The sequence below is a fragment of the Euprymna scolopes genome, chromosome 19, assembly GCF_053919585.1.
Source record: "Euprymna scolopes isolate OS-2025 chromosome 19, ASM5391958v1, whole genome shotgun sequence".
Lineage (NCBI taxonomy): Eukaryota > Metazoa > Mollusca > Cephalopoda > Sepiida > Sepiolidae > Euprymna > Euprymna scolopes.
In genome coordinates, this window is record NC_136500.1 from 131,352,085 (window position 1) to 131,375,496 (window position 23,412).

At 33.2% G+C, this 23,412-nt stretch overlaps 1 long non-coding RNA gene across 1 annotated transcript in view; it reads left to right on the plus strand.

The window, feature by feature from the left end:
- The first annotated feature begins 1,487 nt into the window (after window positions 1-1,487).
- The window catches only part of LOC145239981 (uncharacterized), a 58,772-nt gene continuing 36,847 nt past the window's right edge, over window positions 1,488-23,412 (plus strand). Inside the window, exons 1-2 of the long non-coding RNA XR_013862452.1 lie at window positions 1,488-2,005; window positions 19,878-20,058. This is a non-coding gene — a long non-coding RNA (uncharacterized LOC145239981). The remainder of the gene's footprint in view (window positions 2,006-19,877; window positions 20,059-23,412) is intronic.

Here is a 23,412-nt window from a genome sequence, read left to right on the forward strand (position 1 = left end):
ATCAAACACGGTGATGGTCCTATATGAGTGGATTTTCTTAAACTTATCCATTGGAATTGTCCATCTCACCTAATTTCGAGAAAGAAACTGAAATAATTACCCCCATTTACTCCTGAGTGTCATATTGACGACACTAATCGGCGTTTATCCTCTGAAGATGAGAATGAAGTTTGGCTTTGTCCAGCATGTAATGCGCCCAAGATTAAAATATGATTACTTGCAACCTCTGTGACGAGTGGTACTACTTTAGTTGTGTGGGAATGGCGGTGTCTCCACCTGAGGGGCAGAAGTGGTACTGTCCTAAATGTCCCCCTTGAAGAAGACGTCTAGGAAGGCCCAGCTTACTAACCACATAAATCTGTTGGTCCTGGGTAAGACCCTGTTATATTAGGAATAAGCGTATGGTGGCGAGAAGGAACCAGACAAACAATATAGGTTTACATTTTAAATGATTGATTTCTTAATCGTTTATTTAAATAAAAAAACTTAATGAAAGCAAAAGCAAAGTAAAGTGATCAAAGTTCGTAAGGATGTAAGAAGATTTTTGGCGTAAAGTTAATGTTTGTAACTTCTTATGAGAGAAAAGTCGGGTGCTTTGTGGCCATGATTTTTTTTTGGGGGGGGGGGCTTCCTTTCTACTCTCGGAAAATCCTTTAAAATTACCTGTTTACATTTGGTGGGAGGCGATGGAGGGGCGGAGTGTGTGTTGGCGGCCGCGACCGAAACCCCCTTCGCCCCTCCACCGCCTCCCACCAAATGTAAACAGCATTTTTGTAAAATATTAAACAGTTCTTCTGCTCGGTCAATGTCGGCACGTTAATTATGTTAAAACGGTTAATTAAACTGCATAAGCACTTGTTAAAAAACTATACAAGTTCTATAATTGAACGAAAAACAAACTGGCAGTTAGCCCCCCCCCCTCACCTCTCCAAAAAAAAAATCATAAAGTGAATGCATTTCTTCATATCTTGGAAACTACTTGTTTCGTGGAATTTTAAACGTTAGTGGTAATTTTAAAGGATTTTCCGAGGGTGGAAAGAAAGCCCCCCCCCCCAAAATCGTGGCCACAAAGTGGGTGATCATTTTACGTTAAATTATTATAGAAAAGTGATCCTTCCTCCACTTTTTAAAACTAACATTTCTTCATATCTTGGAGACTACTCGTTTGCCGTAATTTTAAACGTTATTTTCATTTTCAGCGACCCCGAAAACCTTTAAGAGTGGTAATTTTAAAGGAATTTTCGAGGGTGGAGTAATTCTTCATATTTACCTTAAATTAATCACGTTGTTTAACAAATAAAAAAAGAAAGAATTTTATTAGTTCTTTTTTTGTTTATTTGTTAATCAACGTATTATTTGTATTGTTCAATATTTTAAAGTTTAAATTATGAAATAAAAATTTTAAATTATAAAATAAAACACATTTAATCATTTTAAAACTTAATCTTTCATTATTATTTTTTTTTAGTTGTTAAAGAACGTGGTTCCTGGTTCATATTAATCGCTATATACCGGTGTCGACCCAACGTGTCCCTTTTTGTGATGATAGGCTTCGAGGTTTTTTTGCACAACAAATGGCAAATCTGCCAAAAAATTTTACAAAAGAAATCGCAACAAGCTTTAAACATTGACAAATATAATTTTAACTTGATAGGAAAACAATTCTGCCTGCACATTTAACTAATGGCCGGACATTTTTACACGAGGAACAAAATAATGATTACACCGACTTATGATGACCTGACTTCATTGTTCTTTAACAGTTGATTTTCTCTTTAAATAATTTCACGTTTAAATCGTGTTTTTCATCTTTTAATTTTGATTCTTTTATATTTTTATATATTTTATTTATTAATGAATTGGACACACAAAACAAAAGTTGTATCAATTTACATAAGAAAGCTTAACAAACAAAACAAATTTTCTGTTTTAAACATAAAATTAAAAAAAAAAAAAAAGAATTCATCTAAGTTTTTTTTTTCGTTTTGAATTCCTAGAATGAAAGGTAAGTTGTTTTTTTCTTTTTTTTTTTCTTTACACTTCCAAAAAATCCACGTAGTAACTTTAAAAATAATCTTGGGTTTGTACACATAGATTCGAAAAAGTTGTCAAAAAATAAATATATAACAAATAAATGTTATCAAAGGCAAGATAAGTTACTTTTCTACCTAACTGGATATTTTTTTCGTGTTTTTATTCACTGTAATATGTTTATTCAGCTCGAAAACCATACAGTGTTTATCGATGTATTGGAAAAGTCAAGATGTCGCCTGACTCTCTCTTTAACACGGTAAGTTGTGGAAAAGGTGTTATAAATAAAAAACTAGACAAAATATTATTAAAACTCCGCCGAATATATGTCAACCTATGTCACGGTAGCATATATTGAGCGAGTTTTTAACAGTATTTTGTCTAGTTTTTTTTATTTATTACACTTTTTCCACAACTTACCGTGTTAAAGAGAGAGTCAGACGCCATCTTGAATTTTCCAATATATCGGTAAACACTTTATGGTTTTCGAGCTGAATAAACATGTTACATTGAATAAAAATACGAAAAATATATCCAGTTAGGTAGAAAAGTAACTTATCTTGCCTTTGATAACATTTATTTGTTATATATTTATTTTTTGACAACTTTTTAGAATCTGTGTACAGTAATACAAACCCATAATATTAAGATAAGTAAATTTTTATTGCAATAACAAATATTAATTCTGTCGTGCTTTATAACAAATGAGAATAAAAAAAAGCATGAACTTCCAATTAAAAAAAAAATTCTTGCAATATATTATTCGATACAAGTGCAGAGAGTGACCCGGACGTAAATAATAACGTTATTATTAAAAAAAAAAAAAAAGCCACTCCTAACATGGAGGGGGGGTGTTTTGTACCTATTCTATACTCCAACCTTACAATTGAATAAAAAAAAACATATCATAAAACGGTAATCTCCAAAAATACCGTTAGGGCTTACAACATGGCCGCCAGAAGAGTCACGTGATCCGGTTGATCCAAAACATGAATCGTGCAAATGGAAAACACAGCCTTGAAGGCAAACTTTGACAAACAATCACAATTTGTTTGTATTTAATTTTTTGTTGATATAATGTTGTTATAAAAATAGGCAAACTTTGAGAAACAATCTTAGGTTGTTTTTAGTTAAAACAGTGTTTATAAAAAGTATTTTATTCAGAACAAACAAGTGGTCGACTAGGTGTATCAGAATTTTAGGCGGAATTTTTGACACCCCCAACAAAAAATTGCGAATAAAATATATAAAACTCGTAATTTCTGTTTTTAAAGTGGGTTGTCAATTTTCTTTATGAAATATACTTCCAAAATAAACTATTACAGTCGTTTAAAACATAATAGAAGTATTATTTTTTATTTTTTTAAAACAATGTTTACAAAATGTCTACGCACGTTCGTTTAAATATAAACTGTTTTTTTTTACATCATATTTTTATAACATTACATCTTAAAAAAATGAACACCTTGTTTTAAATACCATTTTTATGAAAAACTCTGAATAAAATATTTTTTATAAACACTCTTTTAAAAAACAAACAAACTGTGATTGTTTCTCAACAAAAAATTAAATGACCGTTCTAAATAAATTATTTATTATTATGATATTGAAAAACTGTTTTTGTACTTAATTATTATGCTTGTTTGTCAAAGTTTGCTTTAAATTTGCGTTTTCCGGTTTCGTAATATGCCAATTCATGTTTTGGATCAACCGGATCACGTGACTCTTCTGGCGGCCATGTTGTAAGCCCTAACGGTATTTTTGGAGATTACCCATAAAACTTTAATTAAACTTGGAAACACAATTTAAAAAATAGCGCGGATCACATTCTGCACTAGCACCTATTATTCAATCTGACATTTAGATTTTTGTAAAACGTGTGTTTTATTAAATAAAATTCATGTGATTTCTGATGAAATAATAATATTGACCATAAACAAAATAATTTAATTCGAAGTTGATCGAATTATTAGACAATTAATTACAAAAAAGAAAAAAAAAAACCCTACTTTTTCAATATTTTATTGTTTTGGCACTTTTTAATAATATTTTCTGCCTACATATACCTATTATGTCGTTTGAGAATTTCGTTTGAGTTTTTAATGTTTTATCACAAAATAATAAATATTTACTAACTTCGAGTTGGGTATCCTTTTACTATATAAATTTAACGTAAAATAAGCAGCCACTTCATGGCCAGTAAGCAATCAACAAGATCTCGTGTAGGTGGCCCATTATTAGTGCATGGCTTCTAGAATCAAAACCGAAATTGTTCTTAATTAGGCACGTGCAAAACGGAAGGAGAGAGTAAGTATTTTTTGACGGAGTCTTTCTTTAAAAATCTACCAAAAATCAAGTAATTATCCAATCAATACGTAATTTTCACCAAGTATTAAGAGAAGAATGATCTTTATAATGGGGTATGTTTTTTTCATAATCTCTCTCTCTCTCTCTCTATCTATCTATCTATCTATATATATATATATATATATATAGCCATCTCACTAAAAATAAGCCTAAAGAAGCAACTCGTTTAACAGGTTCTAGGAGATATTGTATTTATGACAATTTTGCGGATATAATGGACTGTTCATGTGCTTTGTCTTTACTTAAGCTTAGAAATATAATTAGGAAAGCTCTTAAATGTACTGGATGTCATAAACGAGTTGTTTAACAAAGCGGTGAATCTTGTTTCACATAATCAGCAGAGAAAATGTGTTTGTTTAAAATAACTGCTTTATTTTCATTGTTACAATCACATTTTCAGACGGTATACCTTTTGCAGGTTTCCTCTCTCAAATTCAGTCAGTTAATTATCAAATCCAATCAAAGAATTTTTAAAATAAAAAAATATCATAATGTTGAGTTTTCTCGCTTATCTACAGGTCTACTGTAGCAAAAGAGAGATAGAAAGTTTGCAAGTGTAATGATATCAACTTAAGAGAGTAAGTTTCTGCGCTGTTCACTGCTGTCAGCAACATTCGATTATGTCCTTATTGTCAATTTTTGAAAGAATGTTTTCTTCAACGGATATTTACATGAAAGTTTCTAGATATTCTTGCATCATTGTGCCTCGTAAGTGGCTTTTGATTCTTTTTAAAGCAGAGAAAGAACGTGTAAGAATTGAAATTGATTTGACTTACCGGGGGTGGGTCGGAGGGAAGAAAAGACACTGAACTGCTATTTTGCCATTACGGAGAAACTGGGTATTTATTTCCTACTAAGTTAAATAGACGTTCTAATCTCGTTCGAATTCTCGCCACTGAGAGTTAGTATGTTTAAAAGTAGTTGTCTCACTACGGGTTAGTGATTAGTTAAGAAGCTAGTTACCTAGCTTGCTAGTCAGTTGGCGTCTCTTAGACTGATTACCATGTTACTGTTATTCAGCAAACGTTACCAGTTAAATGTTACCTTTACAAGGAAAGAAAAGACTGCTTGTAAGCAACGTCACCATTTCGTTGCAAGCCCTTACTCCTTTTCTTATCCCTCCCTCTTCTTGTTGGTGAAATAATCCCGACAAACGTTCACATGCTACTTGGGACACGGGCAAAGTTAGAAGAAACGTGTATGCAAGCCCAATGCTTCTGTAGGCATCAGTGAAAATATTCAACTTGAGGAGGACCTTGTAGCAGCAAAGAGGACATGCTTTACATAAATTATCATAATTGTCATCCTCTACCGGATAAACATCCACCATCGATTGCTTCAGTGTTGGATACTGTTCCACAAAGTTTCGAAATTTTGTGTGTAGTTCTTCTGCCATTGCATCCTCATTAAATTTTTGCAAATGTTTCTGAAACTCTTCCATGGATGATGCCAGTGTGACTTCTCCAAAGTTTCATGAATGAAGGAGTGACAAATCAGTGTACAATTTTGAACTTGATTTATCAAACTGTTGTTCAATGCTGCTCATTATAGTGTCCACTATCCGGTTGTAAACTTCAATCCAATACTTATTTTAGTGGCTGATGTAACCTCATCAAGAGATATTTCTGAAGCCATGCATTTGCGCTGCCTCTTTCATTTTAAGTTGTACAGATTGCAGATACATTGAAAGTAGTGTAAGAGAACATCCGCAGATATACTTCAGCAGTGACAACTGTTTCGGACTTCATGAGACTCTCAATGTATTCGTGTGCACACATCTCTGGTCCCCCTTCACCAATCCTTCACGAAAAACACCCGTCTAGCCGAATCCACTGTGAAAAATTTCCCCCACTCTTTATCTGTGCCTAAATCAAGACGTAGATTCCATGAACAAAGCTTCTTTCTTAGAACTGCACGCCTGTGGAACTCTGTTCCATCTGCCTGCTTCCCACCTGACTACAACTTGGATGTGTTCAAGTCCAATGTTAACAAATTCCTAATGAACCGCCCCCTTAAGTAAACACTTCATCAAATCTCCACACTAATGTAATGTACTTGCAATAACCCTTATCCCTAAGTGGCTTCCGGGCCTTGATAAGTGGTGACCACTGTGTAAAAAAAAAATGTGCACACATCTCATCTCTGTTTTTAATGCCAATAAGAGTTACGATTATTTCTTTGAAAAGTGGTCCAGTTGGATTATTAAATGAACCAAAAATCTTTTTCAAAGCAGCATCCTTTGACCACCATTAGGTATCTCCAATCATTCTGATTCGTTTTACAGTAGAAGAGTGCTGAATCCACATGTTCATTCGCTGATGCGATTCTCATTAAGTAGTGAGAACAATGATGAAGCAGTCACCGCAACACTTGTAGCTTCAGTCACAACCATATTTAGCACATGCGCGATGCACCAAACATGATTTGAAACCTCTTTTCATAAGACTATTGAAGCCTTTGTAACGACCTTGCATGTTTGCTGCACTGTCTGTCGAATTACCGATGCAGTTATGTAGATCAAGCTAAAGTGTTGACAATACTTCAGAAACAAGTTGCACAAAAAGTTTGCTGGAAGATTCACCACATTTTACTATGCTTACCAACCTTTCTTGGATATCACCAGAGCTATCAACATACCATACAACAACAGAGCACTGGTCTTGTGTTGAAATGTCTTGAGTGGTGCCAATTTCAACAGAAAATGTCTATCATTTCTTCAGAAATCCACTGAAGTATCTTATTCCGGATAACCACGATTACAGAGTTCACTGTAGCTTTTGATAGTAAAGTTATCAAAGCGCCTCGACCTCAGCAACCTTTTGCTTTTTTATGTGACGTTTTACTTCTAACAATTTCAGAGAGATGATTAGCTGTACAAGAATCGTTATTCCCAAGTAGTTTTATTACTTCCAGAAATGTTCTATGATCGATAGCATCATTGTCAAGCGTGTATGTTGCTTCCTCTATAACTGAGTCCTCTCTTGCCAATGAGTTTAACAACATCCACAACTATTTCCATCACTTGTCGACTTTTTCTAATTTCATCATGATAGCTGTCTGCAAGCAAATGAGAAATGCTCGACTTCTTTTGCTCAACCAATGTAGAAAATTTCAAATGACAGGAAGAGCGCTCATGTTCTTCCACCCGATGGCGCCAGTCAGTTAATCCTTTGATAAACGCAGACTTTCCTGAGGTACTCAAAAACGTTATGCATACTGAGCAGTGAAGCGAATGATTTTCCTTGTTTGAGCCATCTTTTAAAAAAAAAGAACTTTTGACAACTTGGTTGTCAGTTTTCTTATTTTGATGGTAATTCCAAAACAATAAATTTTCTTCACTAGTGCACGGTTTCTTGAAGTAGACAACTAGGGTTCTATCTTTAATTTTAGATGCAATATTTTTTACAGCTGAATACACCCTTTCTTCCTCAACCTTTTGCACTACTTCAGATTCTTTTTCGCCACATGGTCATCTGCTTACTTAGCTGCGAATGAATCGATTGTCATTAAATTAACTCCACAAGGTCCACTTTTGGAATGCATGTCTTTATCGTCACTAATGTCTGCAGTTACAATCAATCATCTTCTTGGCCTTCGGGACAAGATCAAAGTGTAGTATCTGTTCCGGAAGATGCTGCAAGCTATGACTAGCAAAGACCAGATGTGGGGGTAACCCCGCATGCCTGACCATTAACCAGCTCCCATTTCCCACCTCTCGGGAGCGGGTCCCCTTTTTCCCTTCCCCCTCCCTTCACTCCTCACATTAAAAATCGGCCTTGTGCCTTATTTGCTCGGTGGGGGAGCAAATAAATACCATCTGTTCTTCAGATGCTGCACTTCTATTTCTTGTTCTCTTTCGTTGGAGGAGAAATCCTTCACGACTGAGACAATTTTAATTTTTGTACCTTTTCTCCACGTTAAAAAACGACCTTGGTGTCTAACTCTGTCCCATGGGGAAGCATAGTAAATAGGTACAATATTGGTTTTTTACATAAATTCGAACATGCACTCTCTTCCAACTTTCGCCTCTTGTAATTTCGCTCTTTTTCAGCACCTTCTTTTGGTTTCTTTTGACTTCTTTTCTCCATAATCTGTTACAGATGGGGACTCTGAAAAAAAAAATGTTAATTCAAAAAACCAAAATATTTTTTGAAAATAGCTTAAGCATACACATATGATATATTTCTACGTGTATCATTAAAACATGGCAGTGTTTGAATGATATCGTTAAGTCTGACTTTAGTCATGTGAAACTACTTTGAGCTTCACCATTCACTTATTTTGCAACTAAATTTTAAATCTTTATAGTTCATAGGTCACTTTCGCAGCTATATTTTGAAATAAGAATTTTAATTTTCGTTCATTAAAACAAAAATTATAAAATTAGTTATGTCCATTAGCTTTTTTTTATTTAAGAGGAGTAAATTTGTACTAAAATTTGTGGAGGATAGTTTTATCACGTTATTAATTTTTCTATAAATTTCTTAAAAATTCTTTCTTTAAAAAATATTTGAAATGCGGCACAATGAATTTTTGTATTCGAAGTTTTGACAATGAAATGGGGGAAACGTTTTTTTCTTTATCAGTTAATTCTAGGCTGGGTCGACACATGGACACCTTATACTCGGTATATTGTCTCTCAAATAAAATTGTTCTCATTCAATTTGAATAAGACACGAAATAAATTTTCTTAACGAGAGGTACCAAAAAAGATAGGAAAATTTTAACAAACCTTTGTTGAGAATTTCGTCCGGTAAAATTCAGATATCTCTTGTTAATTTTTTTTTTCTTTTCTTTTGTTCATTAATTTTTTAATAATAAATTATAAAATTACTGAATTCTTTTACATTGGAATTTTTCACCAACGGTGTTGTACATATACTTTTTCTATTCCTCGAATTCTGGGGGCTGGCTTCTTACCTATTTGAGGAGTCAATTTCAGGACGTCGACTCTGTACTGAGAAAAAATGCGTCACTGACTTTTTCAATTCTAAAAATTCCTCATGTGGTTTGATATTGGTGCTGACCAACGACTCTCTTTGATTCAGTCAATCAGGTTGTTCATTCTCTGATTTTTAAGAACAGACCAGTCCATGGCTTCAAGTTCCAAGCCCCCGTTTTAAGTGAACTGAAAATTTTTGAACTCTATTTATTCATTTTTCTACACTCGCCTGCTTTTCTCTATAGATAGTAGTAATTTCATAAGCAAGTGCTGCACCTGCCCTGTCAATGGTACCCAGGTTAAAAGACAAGTCCCTTTCTCCTCTTTTACTAAGACTGCTGACCAGCTCTTCTTCTGGTCCTATCTCTCTTCGCTGTGCATTCGGTCATTCCTTCAACAACATTTTTGGGATTTTCTGCCGAACCTTTTTTCGTCTTTTCTATTTCTACCTGTAGGCATGGGTTTTGCCATTCTTCGGCCCACCAATTTCCATACAAAACTGTTATCATTTTTACATCTTTTATCATTAATTTAAATCTGATGAATCTTCATTCAGACAATTGGCTCTTGAAAAGAAGGAAACATGATAAAAGTCTGGGGATGCGTACGACCCTCTCTATTCACCAAACGTCCCACAATCATATTAGTGGCGAGCTTCTCGTCATTTAAAACTGGAATTACATTGTTACATTTAGAAATTTGAACAGAACCTTCAGCGAGCATGAGCCAAAATATATTTCCTTATAACAAACTAGGATGCTCTTAATGGATAAATTGCAAAGAAATAAAAATGATTTATGGAAATTACGTGTTTCTATGAACAACATTAAATTTTATTTTACTACACATAAAAGTGAAAAAACATGATTGAAATAGCAAATCGCAGGGGGTTTACAGTAGTAAAAGAGATGCAACAGAAACGAAGGTTTCACAGCAAGTTCCCGAAGAAAGGCGAGAGAGAATTTCAAACTAAGGCAGATGGTTTAGATCAGAGAGGGCGTGCAGCATCGAAGATGATTTGATGACCTATATTCATTAATTGAATAATCACTCGCTTCGAGAAGATGCATGGGATGAACTAGATGACGTAAGACCAGATTAGCCCGCTTCTCTCTCTTCAGTATTGCTTTCGTGGGTGCTGAATATGAAACTAAGAGAAATCTCACAAGATGGTTATGCACGTGGGTGAGATGGCCGACTGGCCATTCTTCTCCCCCACCTGTGGCGATCCGCCTGTTGGCTCAGGCAACTGATTCACATCTCCCATCATGCATCTCCTTAATCTCTTCGGTCCGGGATGACTCCAGCCCCGGAGTTAGTGCATCTTCCTTCTGTCTCTTTTCTTCCTTGATTTGCCTTTAAACCTTGACTTTTGATTTCTTTTATCCACTGGCGCCACCAGCTTACTGGTCCTACCAAGCCACTGGCCCACCGGGCATTGCCAAATTGCGAAATGTCCTAGTGGCCAGTCCGCCACTGTATATATATATATATATATATATATATATATATATATATATTAAGTAATGTGATTGATAATTAGCTCTAGGATATTTACCTATCGAGCTTATTATATATCTAAATTACAACTTTCTCTGTCCTGTATTTTAATTGAACTAGTAATTTCACTGTTACATTGAAATACACTCAGCTCTTTAGACTATTGTTCTAATCTCCTTTATATATATATATATATATATATATATATATATATATATATATATATTTGCATACAACCGACTTAGGACTTCTTTGTTTATGGGTACAAATATGCTTAAAATAATCAGCCTAATCTGAGCAGAATATACTGTATTGTGGGAGATTGAGGATTCTAAATAAAACAAGCCAAAAAAATGTATCAAATTTGAAGGTTGAATGTGTTTAATTTTTCATATTTTATGTTTTGAAATGTGAAATTCGTTGAATATGTTAATAATAATTATTATCTTTCAGATTAGCAAAAAAAAAATATATTCTTTATTTTTATCAAAAACACTACTTTTAAGTCTTTGAAAATTAAATCAATAATTTTCTTTTAGTGAACCCAAATTGCTAATATAATCTTAAATAAGAAATGCTTTGAAGAATCAATACCAAAAAAGGAGAAATCGATAAATAAGTGTGCAATTTGCTAAAAATACAATAATTTCTTTCAGCAATTGCTTGTTACTTGATATCAATTCATCTATGGTCGCCTTTACTCGATAAAATAGTTGTTGTTTATTTACAAAAAGTTTTTACCTCCCCTTTTCCAAAATTACAAATTATGTCTTGTAAAGCCTTCCATAATTCATTACAAAAAGGACGTTGAATTTAGGATTTTTGATGTCAACATGGGATGTCTACATATTGAGATAAAAGATGAAATTTGAAATTCAAGTAATTATGTTATAATATTTAATTAAAATATTTAATTGTTTTGTCTCTCGATAAAAAAAACATTGTGGTAAGTTGTGTTTTTTTATTGTTTTTTTTTTAAATTTAAAATTCTATTAAAATCGTAGAAAATGTTTTATATTATTTTGCTTTTCATATGATAAAATTCATGCTTTTATCTTTCTGGAAAAAAAGTTGCTCAAGAATAATAAATTTTAACAGGATTTTAATTCGTTTTAAAGAACAACAAATGTTACACGAATGACCCGGTCTAAGGCAGGTTGACATGCTAGTATATATACATATGTATAGGTGTATATACATAAATGTATGTTCATGAATTAAAATGTGGCACGCGTCTGCGGATGAAATGTCAGAAATTGACAAGCTAAACGGGAATTGTTTCAATATTTCTCACAAATATAAACAGACCTTATTAGTGTTATGAAAAATGTAACAGAAAGGAATCTGGTTACGTGGATGTTTTGAAAAGATTGACAGGAAAAAGAGACAGAAGGAAAAAGATTGCAGTTGGAGATTTGATTGTCAACCAAGTAAATGCCACGATAATTCTCTCTGTCGCTCTCCCACTCTCTCTCTCTATCTACCATAAGCAAGCACAACAGGAGAAAGAAAAAACGGACTGTTGCTTACACCAATGGTTGTTGTGTTTTGAATTCTTAGAAAAAGGATTTATAATATAACACAAATACTTGGTTTCTGTTTCACATTTTGGCCGTGCCTATTCTTTATACTTCTGTAAATAAACAGTATAATGAAGTTCATGTTTAAGCATGGTTGCAGTCCACTCTTGGCTGATTATTAATGGCTTCTAGGATCAAAGCCTCGAAAATTTCTTGCTATTTTTTTCACTTGCATAATGTTTCTTTGTCACTTACTGTATTTTGTTCTAATATTTATTTAAAAATAATTTCAGTGTATTTTTTTATTCCATGTTTTTTTGTTCCATGTTTAAATATTTTACTCATGTGTTGATTTTTTATTAGTCATCATTCCCGTGTAATTGTGACTTAATATCGAAGTAAAGAAAAATAATATAAAATCCTTTTTAAATCTTGTCTTGTTCCTTTGGCTCTACGAACATGCAGAAATTTAAATGTGAAGTAAAACAAAATATCGTTTCGTAACTTACTTACGATGGCCCTGTTTATATTGTCCCCTCACACATATTATCCACTTACATCTGTACGTTCTTATTTGGAGGGAATGTAATTTGTTTATGAAGTAAAAAAGAATAATCATACAAAATAACCATACACACATTTTATTGAATAAAAATTCACCATAGGAATCCAGAAAATGTTTAACTCATAAAAAACATAGTTGAAGATTTCTCTAACAAATAATCAAAGAAAAGAAGTTGTACAAAGTTTCGGCCGTTTTTGTGACTGAAACTGAATTTATGAATTTACTGGTGATATTCAGGATTTAATACATAAGTATTGAATGATGTGGGTATCAATTTATTAAAAGTACATTAATCATAATTACCTTATGTTACATTAAGGTTTATATTTTTATCTCAGAAGAAATATACTTGACAAAATGTAAAAGCATGAGGATTGCGTTACATTTGACAAAAATCCATTTTAATTGTTCTAATGATTTTTAGATTGCAATTACTTTATCACATAACCTATCTCTTACAATGTCCATAGTTATATTTTAATCTAAAATATATATCTAATAAAATATAACAGTTTACTTTCTATAGATATTATGAAAGACTTACACACCTTCCCTTTTTCAGCACAAAGCATACAAGGTAATTTTTATGGTCAACTAAGAAATGCAGCAGTAATCTAACATTTGAATTTATGAAAAGTTGCTCAAAATATTTTTGGGAAAAAATATATAATTGAAAAATTTTGATGATTCAGAGTATTGTTTAATAGATTAGGAAAAACATGTTCGTATTGTTTGGACTATTCTCATCTGGGGTGGTATTGGCATACTATTGTTGTTCAAACCTCTGACTTTCGTTCGATGAAAGCTCCATGCTTTTTTTTTAATGAAGGAAAAGGGGTTAGCTCTGTATAGTAGGAAATAGGTTTCAACAACCGAAACGTTGTGACAATAAAACACAAGATGAAAATAATTGTCTGGACAAAAAAAAAAAAACAATACAAATATTCATATATCATCTCCAAAATTCAGAATTCCTTTAGGAAGAACATGTTTGCAAGTTTTCAAAAAATGTTTAAACTTTATACACGTTTTTAATTTGGAGTTAACAGATCAATGGTTAAGTGATATTACACAATAAAAAAAATGGTAAACAGGAGTATTACCAAATTTACACTACTAACGATTACTGTATTATACCATTAGCTACTGTACATTCTTTAACCCTTATCCTCGAGCGACCTCTGGGCCTTGATAAGTGATGACTCCTTTGTAAAAACACAGAAAAAATTAATTAAAGATAAAACATTAAAATTCTAATAAGATAAACGACTGCAGTTACAAATAATTTTGTGTTAAGCTAAATTATATGTATATATCGAAACAATATCCAATGCATATTGTTATGTGAGCTTTATAGACGTCTTGGATACTCTCAGTGTAAAGTAATTTTCTAGCAGTGTTGAGAAACCCCACCTTTTTAGAAGTCTTTGTAATGTTTTCAAATCATTTGCTTATGCAGTTAATAATTTGTATACAAAACAAATTCCTGCAAATATTAAAATACAAGGTAAGCATAGACAAACTGATTTCCAAATTAAAAGAATGGATAAAAACACAAAAATGAAGTATGTGACAACTTCCCCCACAAGATATTTCGGCAGAAGGTATAGGAAGAGAAGAAACTGTTCTCTGGATATTTTTGTTGCCCATCACTGGACTCAACCCCCCTCCTGTCTAAAAATATAAATAAATAAAAACAATTTTTCTTTCAATGAAAATAGTAGCGAGTGCCCATGCAGCTGCAAAAAAATGAGCCAGGGTGTACAGGCTCGAACATGAAATGCGAAATAAGTTAAAAACTTATGGTAAAACGCTTTAGCCTTCAGGAGTGCATATAACATCATAAGGTTGAAAATAAGCTTTTAAAAGTTTTAAATTTACATTATTTATAAAAGCAACAACACAAAAAATAATCCCCCGTTTCAAATATAGTCCAGTTGACTGCAAGAGAATTAATCGTTTTTTTTTTTTTAGTTTTACATACATTACAGTTCGTACTCGAAGTAAGTAGTATTTTTAAAAAGAAATGTTTTTATGTTTTAAAAATGATTACTTATGACTTATAGTGTTATTAAAAAGAAAAAATTAAGTTTTAATATTAAAAAAATGTGATTTACGTAACTCTCAACATAAGAAATTTTTTTTGTTTTTATTTAATTAAACAAAGATAAAAATGGCAATAATAATAAAAAAGTACAAATAAAAAATATATTTAAAATCTTTACTCTGTTTGAATGCAAAAGAAAAAATGTTAAAAAATTTAAATGAAAGAAACTTTATTTGATTTTTGTGTTTTTCAATTAGAATATCGTAATTGGATTAAAATTTTTGTTTCTTTTAAATGAAAATGTAACCTTCAGTTGAGATAAACCTCTAATAAAAATATCGCAATAAGAAAATTTTTTATTTGTTATTTTTTACATGGAGGTCACTACTTATCAAGGCCCAGAAGCCACTCAGGGATAAGGGTTATTGCGTGTACAGTAATCAATGGGATAGTATTGTAGTAATAGTTAGTATTGGAGATTTGATAAAGTGTCTTACTGAAGGGGGCGATTCATCAGGAATTTGTTTATGTTGGACTTGAAGACCTCCAGAAACAGGCAAACAGAAGAGAATTCCACAGGTGCGCACTTCTAAGAAAGAAGTTTTGTTTGGAATCTACATTTTGATTTAGGCACAGATAAGGAGTGGGAGAAATTACTGACAGTTATTTCAGCTAGACGAGTGCTTTTCGTGAAAGATAGGCGAGGGGGGACCAGAGATTGGAGCTCAGACGAGCACCTGCAATGGAAATAACGATAAAACAAAGCAGGCTCACAACGTCTCTTCTGTGGGAGAGAGGTTGCAAGGAAGAGAAAAGGACATCCCCCACTAAGCCACAAAGTCTATTTTGTACTCTGTCAAGGCAGGATAGGCTGTTTTTTGCAGCCCCCTCCCAGATGTGGCAGCAGTACTCCATCTTTGGACGTACTTGGCTTTTATACAGATAGAGAATTGCATCAGTAGTGAGATATCTTCTGGAGCGGTAGAAGGATCTTACCATTTTCCTAGCGACCTGGGCAACAGACTTGATATACGTGTTTCATTTCAGATCAGGAGTAAAGATCAATTCCAGAAACTTGTCAAAAAATGGAGCCCCTACAAGACGAGAGCCATCCATTTCAATTGATGCCAGATGGGGACTAGAGCGTTGATGATGAAAAGATAGGAGCTTGGTTTTAGATGCATTACAGGTAACCAGCCACCCCTTCCCCCACTGTACCATGCACTCAAGATTGGGGGGGAGAGAATCAGAGAACTTTGTCATTTACGGCCTTTGATGTGTTGCCATAGATGGTCGTGTCATCAGCATAGATGTCAACAAATGATTTAAGTATGTGTTTTGGGAGATCATTGATGTAGATCAGGAGTTAGGCCCAGAATGGACCCCCTGAGGGACTCCAGCATTAATACTGTGGACCTCTGATTTCTGCCCATCAACCACTACTCTTATGAACCTATCAGAGAGAAATGATTTAATGATTGAGAAAACATTTCCAGTTATACCATAGCTGGAAATCTTTTGAAGTAGGCCTTTATGCCATACTTTATCGAAGGCATTTGATATGTCAAGAGCAATTGCCCTAGTAAGGAAGACTTTGTCGAGAGATTCATTCATCCTATGAGATATAATAGCACATCTGCTGTAGATCTAGCAGAATGGAAACCATATTGCATGTCACTAAGAAGGTTATTTCTACTGAGGTGGTTGACTACTTCTTTATTTAATATGGATTCCAGCAACTTACTCATGACACACAGGAGACTTATTCATCTGTACTGAGAGGGAGATGACCTGTCACCTGAATTCTTAAATACAGAGCATACTGATGAGATTTTCCAGGGTGTTGGGAAGCAATTCTCCTTAAGACAACCTTAAGCAGTTTTGTAAGTATAGGGGCAAGTTATGGAATTAAGTTCTGAAAAAAAAAAATTCACTTAATTTTGTTGTCTTTTTTGTTCAGAAGAAAAACAAATTTGAATGAGATCGATTGCATCCTGCTATCTTGTTTATTTCGCAGATGAGGAGGGGGTGCCTATTTGACAGTCTAAATGTCTCATAACTAATCTCAGGTAAATCATTACTTCATCTTTAAATTATTCTTACCCCAGCTTCTATTTGTTACAAAATCAGAACGGCATCGGTACTGCCGGTTCCTATTTCTCTAAGGATCGGTAGACTTCTCTCAATCCCTATTTGGTTTCTCTGTTCACAAGCATTCTTCAGGTTATCTCGGCATGAGCGTCTTTTTCTCTCTCTCTCGTGAAATTCCTTATTTATTTCTCTCTATCTCTTGACAGCCTATGCCGGTCTATAACAATATATTAAAATATACAAACAAAATCACACATTTCGTTTTTTTTTACCTTAAATCAATTCAATTTCAGAACCTACAAAAACGATCGCATTTTTTCTTCCAAAACTCTCAACTGTCACTCTCTTTCCCCGTATATTTTCTTTTCTTTCTCTATTTTCTTTTTCTTTTTAAACTGTCAACTGTCGTAGGCTTATTTCTTTTCTTCATTCATCTCTACTTCGTCTGTTCTTTTCTTTTTCCAAAGCTGTTCATATCTATCTATCTATCGCTCTCTTCATTCTGCTTATTTCTTTTCTTTATTCATTTCTCCTTCTCTTTTGTTTCCCTTCCAATCGCACGACCATTCATTTCTTTTAACGTTTAGCTGATTCACATATATAATGTGTAAGTCAACAATAGACATCAAAAAAATGTACGGAAAACAATTACTATCCTCCTTCCATTGATTTCTTTTTCCTTTACTTTTCCTCTAAAAACACTCTATTTTTCTTTTAAAAATTTCAAAGCGATGCTGACTATTACTATTCTTTGATAACCTTGCTACACGACTTTTCACTCGCACCTCTATCTGACCCATCAGATTGCTACCCGTGATAAGTTAGGGATATTATGCCTCCATGAATTCGCCTATACCTCTGCTGCGCCCATATCTCCCCCTGCTCCAAGCTGGTCTTGGGGCTTGCTGCTTTTCCATTTCCAATTTCTCTCTCTCTCTTTCTGAGTTTCTCACAACAGAGACAACATATGTGCGTATGTCCTTATACCATGACATATCAACCCGTTTAAACAAATACATATTTCATTTTCACTTTTTCCTTTTGGGGTGGGAGAAAAATCAACAATACTGTGCACGTTAAGATAAATACGGGAGACCTAATCAGGAAAACACACTGACAACTGTACCTAAAAAAAAAATTTGAGCGAAGCAATAGGAACCAATAAAAATCTGCCCTTACCTCTCTTCTCATCTGCTTCCTTTCTTTCCATTCTCTGTCTGTCATGGTCCTCCTTGCTCCTTGCTGCACATTTTTTTTCTGCATTCTGACGGCTGGCTATTATTTTTTTTAGCTATGACCTCAAAGTTCAATTGCAGTCTTTCTTTTCTTTTCGATAAGTTTTGTTTTCAATCATTCTTTTTCTCCCGATTTTTTAAAAACATTTTCTGTGCTATTTTCCATTTTCTTTATATTTTTTTTCAAGAAAGCTGAATTCAAGACGCTTCAAAAATGTGTTCGTGGTTACTCTATTTGTGTACATCTCAGAGATGTGATATCCTGGTCATGGCACTATAATATAACCTCTACCTCCTTTCGCCGGGGGACTGCATCCATCACTATCCTGGTCAATGGGAGCAAACTTGTGATGTACCTCTGGCTGTGTTCGTCGTTCCCAGTTCACAGGACCATAGATGCAACCTGGCAGGGCTACATTCTTAATTGTCTAGTGGTAGACCCCTCAAAATGCAACCAGGCGCTCTCTGGCCCCTAGAAAATAGCATTCTGATACTCAGAGAATACAATACACACAACTCGAAGACCGGGGGGGGGGGGGTACTGTTGGGTAGTCGTCCAATGTCAGCCTCTGTGGTTGAATTTCTCCTGCAAGTGTACTGGTGTCAGCAGTTGGGTGCTACCCACAGTTGCAGTTGGAATATCAGTGTTCAGGGCAGAGCGGAAAAATCAATTGGTCCTTCTCCACAAGCACATATATCAATAATGACAATGCTGGAGATGATTTTCAAAGTTAACTATTTGACAAAACAAAAAGAATTCAATACATATCTCATACAAATAGTCGAAAACCTACAAAAGTCATCATTTAAAAGAAAATTGTGGAGGTGGACCTAATCTAAAAATGTTCCTAGTAAATTGACAAATATAAGAAAATAGCATAAAATAAAAATGTACAGAATATCACTGTAGCTTTTTTAACTATATTAGTATCCTTTTGGGCAGTAAAAAACATTAAGAAAATGTTTACATGTTTTGAAAATTGTGTATCATGTATCAATTATATGTATGTGTTTAAAAAATGCAAAGAATAATGTACTTGAAGAAGGCAAAATTAACCCTGTGATAGACTAATAGGATTATTAAATTGACAAAGATGCATCCCTCTGCCTGTTCTACAAGTATTTTAATGGTGAATGCTCTGACGAACTGCAAGCACTTGTGCCCCCACGACGTAAATACCCTCGACAAACTCGACAAGCAGCTAAATCCTACCCCTACACAGTGGAGATTCCTAGATGTAGGAGAGATTTCTACTCCAGTAGTTTCTTCCCCCAGAACCGCTAGACTTTTGAATTCCATTCCAACTCACTGCTTCACCAACTGTATAGATGTTTCTCTTATCACTACAAGTTATAAAACCTGCTAGATTAAATTTCAACTTCACTACATCTTAAACAAAACCTCTACTGACAAACTGTAATGTCAAGTTAGAAAATATTTGGTTATGTTTAACATATCTTATATGACTTTTCAGATGAAATTAGTTGTAGATGCTGTGAATTTAATGCAATATTAATAATAAACAAACAGAATATGTGAATTCAAATACTAAAAATATTGAATTTCATTATTTTTCAGGTGTTCCTGATTGAGCTCTCTTATGGAATCCCAATGGAGATTTTCTTTAAATATTATACTATAAACAGCCATCACTTTATGTGGCAGACTACACTTACATTTGTGAGAACATTTCTTGTACTGGACAGAACACGTTAATGAATTTTGTGAAAAAGTGGTGAAAACTAAACCCATCTTAAAGGTAATAATAATTTTGTGAAATATATGTTAATGTTCAAAAAACGTAATAAGAGATTGAGTCACAAAAAAGTATGTGGCTTTTAAAACTACAATATGTTCTATAGTACCTGAAACTTTACTTATAGAAAAGTAAGACCTCAGCATTTAAAAAAGGTCTCTCGGTTGGAATATATGAGACCACAGCTAAATGTTTAGCATCTAGTAGTATGCTCCATTCTCAGTTTGAACAAACTTATGAAAAAATTGACATAAAAAGGTAAAAGCAATGTTCATCTTAAATCACAGTAAGGCATATGGGAACTCACCCTAGAAAATAATTGTATACATATAAATAGAAAATGTTTCAATATTTTTGATAATTTTCCTTATTACTACATCAATTATACATATGTGCTTAAACATTTATGCAATAAATCCTCTTTTGATAACTTATTGTACCTCCATTGTTATATTAAGATTATATATATAATATATATATATTATATATATATATATATATATATATAATATATATATATATATATTATATATATAAATTATATATATATATAATAAAATAGAAGAAAATTATAAATCTGAATTTGGGTTAAATATAACATTATGATAATATATTTCTAATAAAACTTAAAAATTAAATACCAAGACACACATATATATATATATATATACATATATATACAGATACATATACATACAAACACACACATATATATATAATTATTTACCTTTTAATTCTTCGCCTTTTGAAATATATATAATATATATATAATATATAATATATATATAATATATATATATATTATATATATAATAATGTACACATGTAAATAGGAATGTTTCTCTTCTCATTATTGTTACAAAATCTTTTCCTCAGAGTTGGAAGATTCTATTTATAAATGATGCTGCTAGGAAGTGACGAATCAAACTCACATTCTGCTATCAACCAATCAGAAACCAAAATTGGTCCATGAAAATTAAACCTATAGCAACCTTGCACATATTTTTTTTCATGTCAACACGAGAAGAATATGGCTTACAACTCAAAAAGTCATTAAAAGCACGCTATAATTTCATCAAAATGTAATGACTGACTGTAATGTAAAGTTAGAAAATATTTAGTTATTTTTATGTGACATTTTAGATAAAATAGATGTTGATTTTATGAGTTTAAACAGAATACAATATTATCTACAGTAACAAAAACTGTAGCACTAAAATTTACTCATAGAAAAGTAAGACCTCAGTATTTAAAAAAAAAGATCATTCGGTTGGAATATATGAGACCACAGCTAAATGTTTAGCATCTAGTAGTATGCTGCATTCTCAGTTTGAACAAGCTAAAAGAAAACTGAAATAGAAAAAAGAAAAAGTTTTGATATTCTTGATATGAAAAATCACTGTGGGGCGTATGAGAACTCACACTAGGGAAATGTTTGATTAAATATGTAAAATAAAAATACTACATACTTGCTTAAATTCACACTGGAGAAAAATCACATTCTTGTGTAGTGTTTGAATATACTTGTTCTAAAAAGTCGTATTTAGGGATACATATAAGAACACACTAGGAACTTGAATACCTACTAGACACTATCCTCGAGTGTCATAGGTCCATAGATCTCTCTGTACAGGGGTTTGTCAGAACAAGCTGGCATGAGGATATATTTCCCTAGAAGTACATCCTGACCAAATATTCAAAATCACATAGTACAAGCTGTCCGTATGAGATGTCTCTAAGGCTAAGCCACATTAGCTTTTACGAGGAATGGTGCACCTTCTTCAAGTGATGTTACCTCACGTAATAGAACAAAGCTGGATACTCCACCAGACTAGATAAATTCTTGTCCTGGAATCCAGTAATACTAAAAGAGCAAAACGAAAGATATACGAATGAAAATGTTTTTTTTTGTAGGATGAAATTTATTTTACTCAATTACTTTACTAAATCAGTGTTTGAGAGATAAAGAACTTTAACGGAACTTTCGACTATGTATGTATCTCATAGAGCTCAAGTTCAGTTAGTGAGCCCCTTTATTTCTGATAGCTTCAACTGAAGTAAAATAAAATAAACAAAGGAAAAATTGAATGCAAAATATCTTCAATTCAAATAAGATCTCCTTGGTATTTTTAACCGACAGAGGCTTATACAAGGAATGGTGCATCTTTTTTAAGTGATGTTTCCTATAGTAACATCAAATTAGATGCAGTCTTGTCCTGGAATCTAGTAAATCATAGTGAGCAAAAGAAAGATATACTATTACGTATTTAATTGGAGAGAGGAAAAGAGATTTGACAAATCATTCGAATATGTATTTTATATAAAGATCAAGTGTTAGCTCCAGAAACGTCCTCTTGATTGAAGTAAAATGAAAGTGAAAAGGGAAAAGCTACATTCTTGTGAAGTTTGTGGATATTCTTGTTCTAAAAAATCAGATTTAGGTAAACATATGAAAACTCACACTGGAGAAAAGCCACATTCTTGTGAAGTGTGTGGATATTCTTCTTCTAGAAAATATGATTTAGTGAGACATATGAGAACTCACACTGGAGAAAAGCCAAACACTTGTGAAGTATGTGGATATTCATGTTCTGAAAAATCCTATTTAGTGATACATATAAGAACTCACACTGGGGAAATAAAACAAAAAAGGGAAAAGCCACATTCTTGTGAAGTGTGTGGATATTCGTGTTCAAAAAAATCATGGTTAGTTACACATATGAGAACTCACACTGGGGAAAAGCCACATTCTTGTGAAGTGTGTGGATATTCGTGTTCTCAAAAATCAAGGTTAGTTACACATATGAGAACTCATACTGGAGAAAAGCCGCATTTTTGTGAAATGTGTGGATATTCGTGTTCTAAAAAATCATCATTAGTTACACATATGAGAACTCACACTGGGGAAAAGCCACATTCTTGTGAAGTGTGTGGATATTCCTGTTCTAAAAAATCATCATTAGTTACACATATGAGAACTCACACTGGGGAAAAGCCACATTGTTGTGAAATGTGTGGATATTCATGTTCTCTAAAATCATCATTAGTGACGCATATGAGAACTCACACTGGGGAAAAGCCACACTCTTGTGAAGTGTGTGGATATTCGTGTTCTCAAAAATCAAGGTTAGTTACACACATGAGAACTCACACTGGAGAAAAACCACATTCTTGCGAAGTGTGTGGATATTCTTCTTCTAGAAAATCATCTTTAGTTAGCCATATGAGAACTCACACTGGGGAAAAGCCACATTCTTGTGAAGTATGTGGATATTCGTGTTCTGAAAAATCCTATTTAGTGATACATATGAGAAAGCACACTGGGGAAAAGCCATATGCTTGCAGTGTGTGTAGATA